Below are 8554 nucleotides of genomic sequence, written 5' to 3'. Positions count from 1 at the left end.
GCACAGCGCTCGCCTGCGCCGAGATGGAGAGCCACGCCTGGCGGGTTGTCTCGCTGGATTTAGGTGGGCTAATCAGATCTAGGTTGTGGTGGAGGGGAGGGGTGGCCGACAGGGAGGCAGGCGGTGGCGGGGTTGAGGACGCGAGAGCAGCGGACACGGGCAGATATTTGAGGGGCGGACGGGCGCTGTTGATGAACATACAGAGGGTCACACTTTGCAGCGTGTGTAGAGATAGTATGATCTACTACTTTATTGCATGCCCTTTTTTCTGTCAAATATTACATGGCCTTGGCTGTGACAAATATTAAAACGAGCAAGGTTCAATCAAGCAAAATCCTTGATTTCCCTAAAGACGACTCCATTGATTGACCGGCCATGCTCATATCATTCCCTTCGATGGCCTGCAGCACCAGCAGCGAACCCGTCTGCACCGTCACCAGCAGCAGTGAAATGCTTTGAATCGCTATCGTTTTTGCTCCGGTGTGTAGGGTCGACTGATTCCTCCATCTTGCAACAAGGAGAAAAAGTTCGACTGTTGAGCCCACCACAGCACAGAGAATAAAGAAAAAGGGAGAAACACTGCATGTTTTCTTCTTCCTTGCGTTCCTTCTCTCCTTCCCGACTCCTCTTGCTGTCCACCCAAATCTATAGAAAGCCATGGTGGATCTCGCCTCTGGTCACCAAAAATGGAATCCTTACGCTAGCCAGCGGTCACATGTTCTACTTGCCCCCATTTAATTAAGCCATAATACTATCTAATTTAATTTCTGAACCCTAACCTGCAATCTTGTTGTGCAACAATGGAGGAGAGAGAAGAATAAACTTGAAGTGAGACACTAAGCTCGGACTACGGGAGAGAAGGAGCATGCCCTCCATTCATTACAGTTGGCTTTGGTTCGACACAAGGAATCATTTGCTTTAGTTCGCTTTCTCCAGTGTATATCGAATCGAATCGGTCCGAGAGGGACTTTGAACAGCTTTACAGCGTCGAGTGCACTTATCCATTGTTGCTTTCAGAACTTTGTTCATTGTCGGTAGCCTCAAACTGGCTGGTCTTCTTTTCGAGACAAACTGAGGAAGTTATTGTTGCTTACATAATTAGTGCCTGATGTGTAGCTCCAGCCAGTTCCTTTGCTCCTAGCTTTGCTCTGTGAGCCACGAGGTGGACAAACGGTCCTCTGCCCTGCGCTGCATCATCTCCATCCAATTGTTGGCTCCAGTAGAAGCTTCTTGATTTTGGATGGAGAAGAAAGAAGCAGCCATGGCCCAAGCCATTGTCCAAAGCTTATGCACGAAGCTCAGATCCACCATCGCCGTTGGAGACAAGGCCACCGGCGATTTGCAGGAAATAATGGAGATGCTGGAGGCCATACATCCGCTGCTGGAGGACGCAGAGAGGCGGTGTCTTTGTTTTAAGGATGATGTCCCCAAAGAGGGATCGAAGGAAATAATGGGGACACCGGAAGCCATACAGCCGCTGCTAGAAGATGCCCCCCAGCAAATGGAGGTATGTTACTTCACCATCCTTAAACATTTTGAAGAAAAACTCAGATCCTGTCATAGGCTACGAGATCCATAGGTCACAAAATACACAAACTTGACCTGCAGGGGAAGAAGGTGCGGGACCGGCTGAGGCGGGTCGTTAAGGCCGCCTATGATATCTTGGACGTGTTGCAAGACACCATGACACCGTCTGCGCGTAAGGTATGTATAAGAGTATTCATGTTTCGTCGACCGTGTGAGTATTCTTAGCTCCTTGCATACCTCAAGGTGTATGTACCTTCTAACTGGTTAAGAACTGATTCATTGCAGTTGACGAAGATGATACCGCGTGCCAATGCCCCTGAGAAGAAGAATCTCATGGCTGGTAAGATGGAGAAGATAAAAGAAGAAGTCTGCAAGCTACGAGTCGACATGGATGAATTCAATCTTATGTCATCTGATTCCGATGCAACCATCGAGCCACAAGTTATTGATGTAAAAGAGTTTGAAGAACCAACGATTGTAGGAAGGGATAAAGAAATGCAGATGATAATGGAAAGTATATTTATGAAAAAAGGGCACCACATCATAGTTCAAATTGGTTGGCGTGAGGATGGCAGCGGCAAGACAACATTAGCGCAAATGGTTTTCAGCCATAGCCGATTCAAAGACTACTCCCGAGTGTGGTTCCAATGCTCAGGGAATTTTCCCTTGCAGGAGATGGGGAAGGCCATAATTTCTCAGGTATCAGGGGAAGAGATCAGCGGTGATTCAAATGACAACATCGAGTATGTAAGGAAGCGCCTTCATCAGCTATTTGATAATGGTATTAAGGTACTTGTTGTTTTAGATAACACACAGCTATCATCGGATGATAGCGAAAAGTTGGGAGGTATGCTAAGGGAATGGGACAATCATAGTGAGGTAATCTTGATAGCAACAGGCGAAAATATCTATATTCGGATATATGAAACAAACATAGATAATGTATGTGCCTTTTAGTGCATTGAGTGATGACATGTGCTGGACAATAATCAAACAACGAAGTCGCTTTGAAGGTAGATCGTTTGACAAGCAAGGGTTGGAGCAAATTGGTGCCGAGATTGCAAAAAAGTGTAAGGGTTCACCGTTAGCAGCTGCGGTGCTTGGGGGCATGCTACTATACAAAGATGCTACAGGATGGGCAGAAGTATTGAACAGTGATGTATGGGCATATGACTGCATCAGCAAGCCATTCCTCGTGTTAGCATACACTAGTATGCCATCGAGCTTACGGCTATGCTTTACCTACTTTATGATGTTCCAATATGGTCACGCCATAGCTAAAGATGATCTGATCTATCAATGGAATTCTCTCGGTCTTATTGAGCAATCCGACAGATTCTCTGTGAAACAACTTGGTGAACAGTATATTACGATGCTTCTGGGTATGTCACTTCTTCAAACAACAATGCCAGTTTCGGTGAGTTACTCCACGCTATGTTCAAAAGACTTTGGGCTTAATTGGTTTGCTTCCAATGTTTGCTATGCCAAAGTATGGATAGGCCAACACAAATTTTACGCTCAATTCTTTTATTATTAAATTTTTAGCATGCTCATAATTTGGCTTGGCAGAATGGTTCGTTAGGTCTTATTTTACCTTTTTCCAAAATGTTGGCATGAAAAAAAATTTACCTCTGAATTTTGTAAGGCAGCTGATAAAACATAAATTCTCTAACACGCTTTATGCGTTTGTTGCAGACTAGTGGAAATAGTGATAAGAGTACAATCTTGTTCACTATTAACCGTATGGTGCATGGCCTTGCAAAAAATGTTATGCGTACCATACATTATACAGCGGAGACATCTTATCAGCAGGAATTATGCTCTAATAAGGATTGCTGCTATGTACTGGTTACTGATTTGAAGTTATCCAATAAATTGTCTGCCCACACAAGGGCGCTACGTTATGTGGGCTCTGGCAAAATGGAACTCACGATGATTCGTTTGCATATTCCAGGTGCCTGCGTGTCTTGGATTTGAATGACAGATCGATGCTGAACTTACCAAATTCTATCTGTCAGTTGAGGCATTTGGGATATCTTAATTTATCAGGCTGCTCTGGACTAGTTATTATACCGGACTCACTTGGAGATCTACTAAATTTGTTGTATATTAATTTGTCAGGCTGCTCTGGACTAATACATCTACCTGAATCATTTGGGAAGCTAATAAGTTTGGCGTATATCGACTTATCGGGTTGCTCTGGACTAGTAAATCTATCGGAATCATTTGGGAAGCTGACAAATTTGTTGCATATTGACTTATCAAGATGCTATGGACTTGTAAATTTGCCAGATTCATTTGGGAAGCTGACTAGTTTGAAGCATACCGATTTATCGAGTAATTGACAAAAAACTACCACATTTCACGTATCCGTCCCACAGAACTACCACATTTTAAAAACTGACCAAAAACTTCAGATTAGTGCTAATTTCGTGACAAAAAACTACCAGGTCAAGTTGATGACCGTTTTTATGATTTTAAACCTGTTTATGACATGTGGGACCGGCAGCAAAGTCAACTCTGTTTATTTTGACCGTCAAGTTAACCGTTATGACAGGTGGGACCCACACGTCATCATCAACCTTCTTCTTCCTCCCCTCCTTTCTCTCTTTGGTATTTCAACAAACACCTCTTGTGCATGAGACGGAAACTGGGGAGCTCCGGCCGCCTGCTCGCTTTACACCACGTCGGAACCCAGCACGAGCGCCAGGTGAACTAGCTCCGGTCGGCTCTGCCTCGCAGCGCCGTCCTCGCCGTCGTCGACCCGCCGGACGGCGACGCCGCCTCGGCCGCCGCCGTGACCCGACTCTCCGCGGCCAACCCTTCCATCGCCTTCCGCCTCCTCCCGGTCCGTCCCAGCCCAGACCCCGCCGCGCACCCGGTCAGGCGCGCCCACAACACACTCCGCCTCGCCAACCCCACGCTCCGGGCCTTCCTGCGCGCGCTGCCGGCCCCCGCCGACGCGCTCCTTCTCGGCGGCGCAGCTGAAGTAGATCGCTCGCGGGCTAGAGAGCTCCGGGCACCGGTTCCTGTGGGCGGTGAGGAGCCCGCCGGAGGAACAGAGGGAGTTCCCTGAGCCGGACCTCGAGCGGCTGCTCCCGGCCGGCTTCCTGGAGAAGACGAGAGGCATTCCCCGAGCCGGACCTCGAGCGGCTGCTCCCGGCTGGCTTCCTGGAGAAGACGAGAGGCATTCCCCGAGCCGGACCTCGAGCGGCTGCTCCTGGCTGGCTTCCTGGAGAAGACGAGAGGCAGGGGCATGGTGGAGGAAGAAGGTGATGCTGACGTGTGGGGTCCACCTGTCGTAACGGTCAACTTAACGGTAAAAAATAAATGGAGTTGACTTTCCCGCCACGTCAGCCCCGACAGGTGGGCCAGCTCTGTCAGAAAGGGGTTTAAAATGGTTAAATCGGTCTTCAACTCGATCTGGTAGTTTTTTGTCACGAAATTAGCACTAATCTGGAGTTTTTGGTCAGTTTTCAAAATGTGGTAGTTCTGTGGGACGGATACGTGAAATGTGGTAGTTTTTTGTCAATTACTCCGATTTATCAGGCTGCTCTGGATTAGAAAAACTGCCACAATCATTATGTAAGCTAATAAATTTGGTGCACATCAACTTATCATGGTGCTCTGGATTAGTTAGTCTGCCTCTCTCGTTTGGGAAGCTAATATGTTTGCTGCACATGAACCTATCAGGCTGCTCTGGATTGGTAAACTTACCGGAATCAATTGGCAATCTCAAAATTTTGGTCCACATCAACTTGTCAGGTTGCTGCCGGCTATTAAATCTGCCTGAGTCATTTGGGAATTTAATAAATTTGTTGCACATTGACTTATCATGTTGCCATGGACTAGGTAACCTGCCAGAATCATTTGGGAAGCTAGAGAATTTGGCACACCTAGATTTATCATTCTGGTCTTGTTTTGAAGGGGTCGAGAAAGCTCTTGGCGGGCTTACCAATCTCCAGCACTTGAACTTGTCAAACCGTTGCTGTTATCTTGCTCAACAGCAGTCGTGTCTCGAAGGGCTAAAAGATGTTTTGGGCCAGCTCACCAAAATAAAGTATTTGAACCTATCCATGTTCCTGAATCCTATCTTTTACTCACAGTCAGTAGAGCGAACTCATGAATTTATGGAATGCATCAGTGGCTTTTCCAGTTTGGAGCATTTGGATTTATCTCATAATAGATTTCTCCGTGATCTTCCTGAAAGTTTAGGTGAACTCAACAATCTGCAAACACTGGACCTCTCAGGTTGCATTAGACTGAAGAGCATACCCAAAAGGATAGGTGAAATCAGGTCTCTTAAGTCAATAAATGTGAGGAACTGCCGCAGTTTGAAAAGTTGTCAGCTTGTGGTTAAAGCTGATAATGGAGAATATAATATCAGAAACATTGCTCAGCTCGAGGATGCAAACTTGGAAGAGCTTGAGATAAGCTGTCTTGAAAACGTGAAGACTAGAAAAGATGTGGGGCAAATAAGAATGGCACTGGAAGGAAGGACTCAAAAGTTGAAACTTTGCTGGACTGTGGGCTCCCAAGTATCCATGGAGGACAATACCCTGTTAGGAAAATTATTGCCAGCACATCTGCAGTGCCTTGAGCTACATGGTTATAGTGACGAGACCCGCCTTTCAGCCTGGTTGACAGCAACCATATCTTATCATTTTGATACTCTTGTAGAGGTTACCATTGAGGACTTCCCGAGGTGCAGCCGGCCACCACCACTATTATTGTTATATAACCTCCGACGAGCAGTTTTCAGAAGGATGGCTAGCATCACAAGATTTGACATCAATGACCTCACCGGTGAATACCGAACAACACTCAATCAACTCCCCAAGTTGACCCTAGAGTTGGATGATATGGAAAGCCTGGAAGAGTTCAAGACAACATACGACAGAAATGGTAAGGAGTGTATGCTCCCGGCCATTGGTGAACTGGTGATTATGAAATGTAACAAGGTGTGCTTCATACCTTTCACGCCTAGAGCTTGGAAATTGGTGATCTCAGAGTGCAGCAAACTAATGGTCCATTCCAGAGGAGGGCACCCTTGTACCTCTGTTTCAGTAAATGAACTGGTGGTGAAGAACTGCAAGAAAACTCTATATAACTGGCATTTGCTTCACAGCCTCCCAGGCCTCCGTAGTTTAACTGTCAAAGATTGCGACAATCTGTGGACTATACCAGATACTATTGAGGCCCTATCCTCCCTCCAATCTCTATGCTTGTCCAATTGCCGGGTGGACAAAGTACAACACTTGGCTGACCTCACCTGTCTCCGGGAACTGAAGATTGTGTCCTGCGAAGGGATCGATGGGTTCATGCAGAGTTTGCAAGGACTCACCTCCCATGGGTCGATGCATCTTAGTGACTGCGACAGTATCACATCACTGCCGGAATGGTTAGGAGATCTCACCAATCTTGAGAAGCTTGCCATCCAGAGATGCCCTGCCATGGAATCTTTGCCGGGCAGCATAAATAAACTAACCAACCTGAAGGATCTGCGTATTTTGGATTGTCCAAAATTGAAGAGCTGGTGTGAAAGGAGGGAGAACAAGAAAAGAATGGCTCACATCCGACCAGACTATGAGTATGTACCACATTGCTCTTACTTTCACTTCTTTCAGTCCTTACTGTTCCTAACTATTCCAGTCGTATCCTAGGTTACGCATTCTTTGTGTTGATTCATGCTTTTTATCTTTTGCGTGGTCTTGCAGAATTCCTTCACGGTAATAGAAGGCCCATTTCTAATCTGAACTTCAAGAGTAGCTAACCAAGGTGTGTGTGCATTGTTTATTCTGCAGAGAACAAGGTACTAGCAGGCCAGGCAGCAACGACGAGGGCAATGTGGAGGGTGAATTGGAGAAGGACTGGCCGGACGTCGTGGAGGAGGAGGACTGGCCGGACGTCGTGGAGGACTGGTCGGACGTTGTGGAGGAGGAGGAGCCAGAGGCAGTATCGACGGATGCAGTGGAGAATTCAGTGATGACAGACAACACAGGTGTTGTAGAGGAGGTGACGAGGAATGTGGACGCAGCAGTGGCAGCTGATGTATGCTTGGAGTTGCGATTGGGACTGCCCATAAATGAAGAAGCGGTCCGTATCGAAGAAGAAGAAGATGAAATTTCTCTACAACTGTATTTATAACATGGGAAAAGCTTATCGCCATCCGGCGGATCATAGTGGCCGCGTCCGCCACCTCCGCTGCATGACACGTGTCCAATTGATGGCTTGCATTGCCGTTCTTTGTCGAACGCGCTTCCGAAATAGAGGCTATGTTTCAGAAAAATATGCGGTGTTGCAATGGTCTATGATGGGTCTAATTTTTGCAACAAAATCTCTGTTGCGGAAATTTTCTGCAACAAAACCTCAGTTGCAAAAAAATGCAACAAAACCCTAGTTATATTCTTTTTCGCGACAAAACAACCATTGCAAAAAAATCTGCAACAAGACCTATGTTGCAAAAATAATTCTGCAACAAGACCTGTGTTGCAGTTCTGAGGCACGCTCAGCTCGCTTGATGCGGCAATCTGACGGCTCGCGAGCCGGCTGGTCTTTCAAAAATATCAGCCGGCGGACGCGTAGCAGGCCCCTTATAACATTGTGTTCTTCTTTCTTTCTACTGTACTACTTTTTGGTCACACATATGCACATTTTTCTTAGATGGACACGCACAGTTACATTGGTTTGGTTATGCTTTGATCGTGTTTACTGGCCCGCAGAACTTCTCTTGTATTCACATCTATTATCTATTACTACAGTACTAAATAATTACGGCTGATGATCATAGTAATCTATAATGAAGTACTGTAGTTCTATGTGTAGTGTGTAGTTACGTCATGGATGGCCGGTAACGGCTATGGACGCCCAGTGGCCACCATAGGCTATGGCTACTCTCCCAAGCTGTTTGGTTCAGACAAGCGAAGCAGAACGCCGGAGAGCCGATGAGAAGAACGTCATGTCGATTCGAAGGAGCAGTACCTCATGCCGAGAGTGGGATCGGCGGCCGCCGCTGCTGCGCTGCTCG

General features: G+C 46.6%; 1 pseudogene; it reads left to right on the top strand.

Annotated features, from left to right (window-relative positions):
* The first annotated feature begins 1111 nt into the window (after window positions 1-1111).
* Window positions 1112-8245, top strand: LOC119301759 (annotated as a pseudogene).
* The last annotated feature ends 309 nt before the right edge of the window (window positions 8246-8554 follow it).

Source organism: Triticum dicoccoides, chromosome 5A, assembly GCF_002162155.2.
Source record: "Triticum dicoccoides isolate Atlit2015 ecotype Zavitan chromosome 5A, WEW_v2.0, whole genome shotgun sequence".
In the NCBI taxonomy this organism is placed as follows: Eukaryota; Viridiplantae; Streptophyta; class Magnoliopsida; order Poales; family Poaceae; genus Triticum; species Triticum dicoccoides.
Note: the sequence above shows the minus strand (reverse complement) of the source record. Positions and strands in the feature narration are given on the sequence as shown.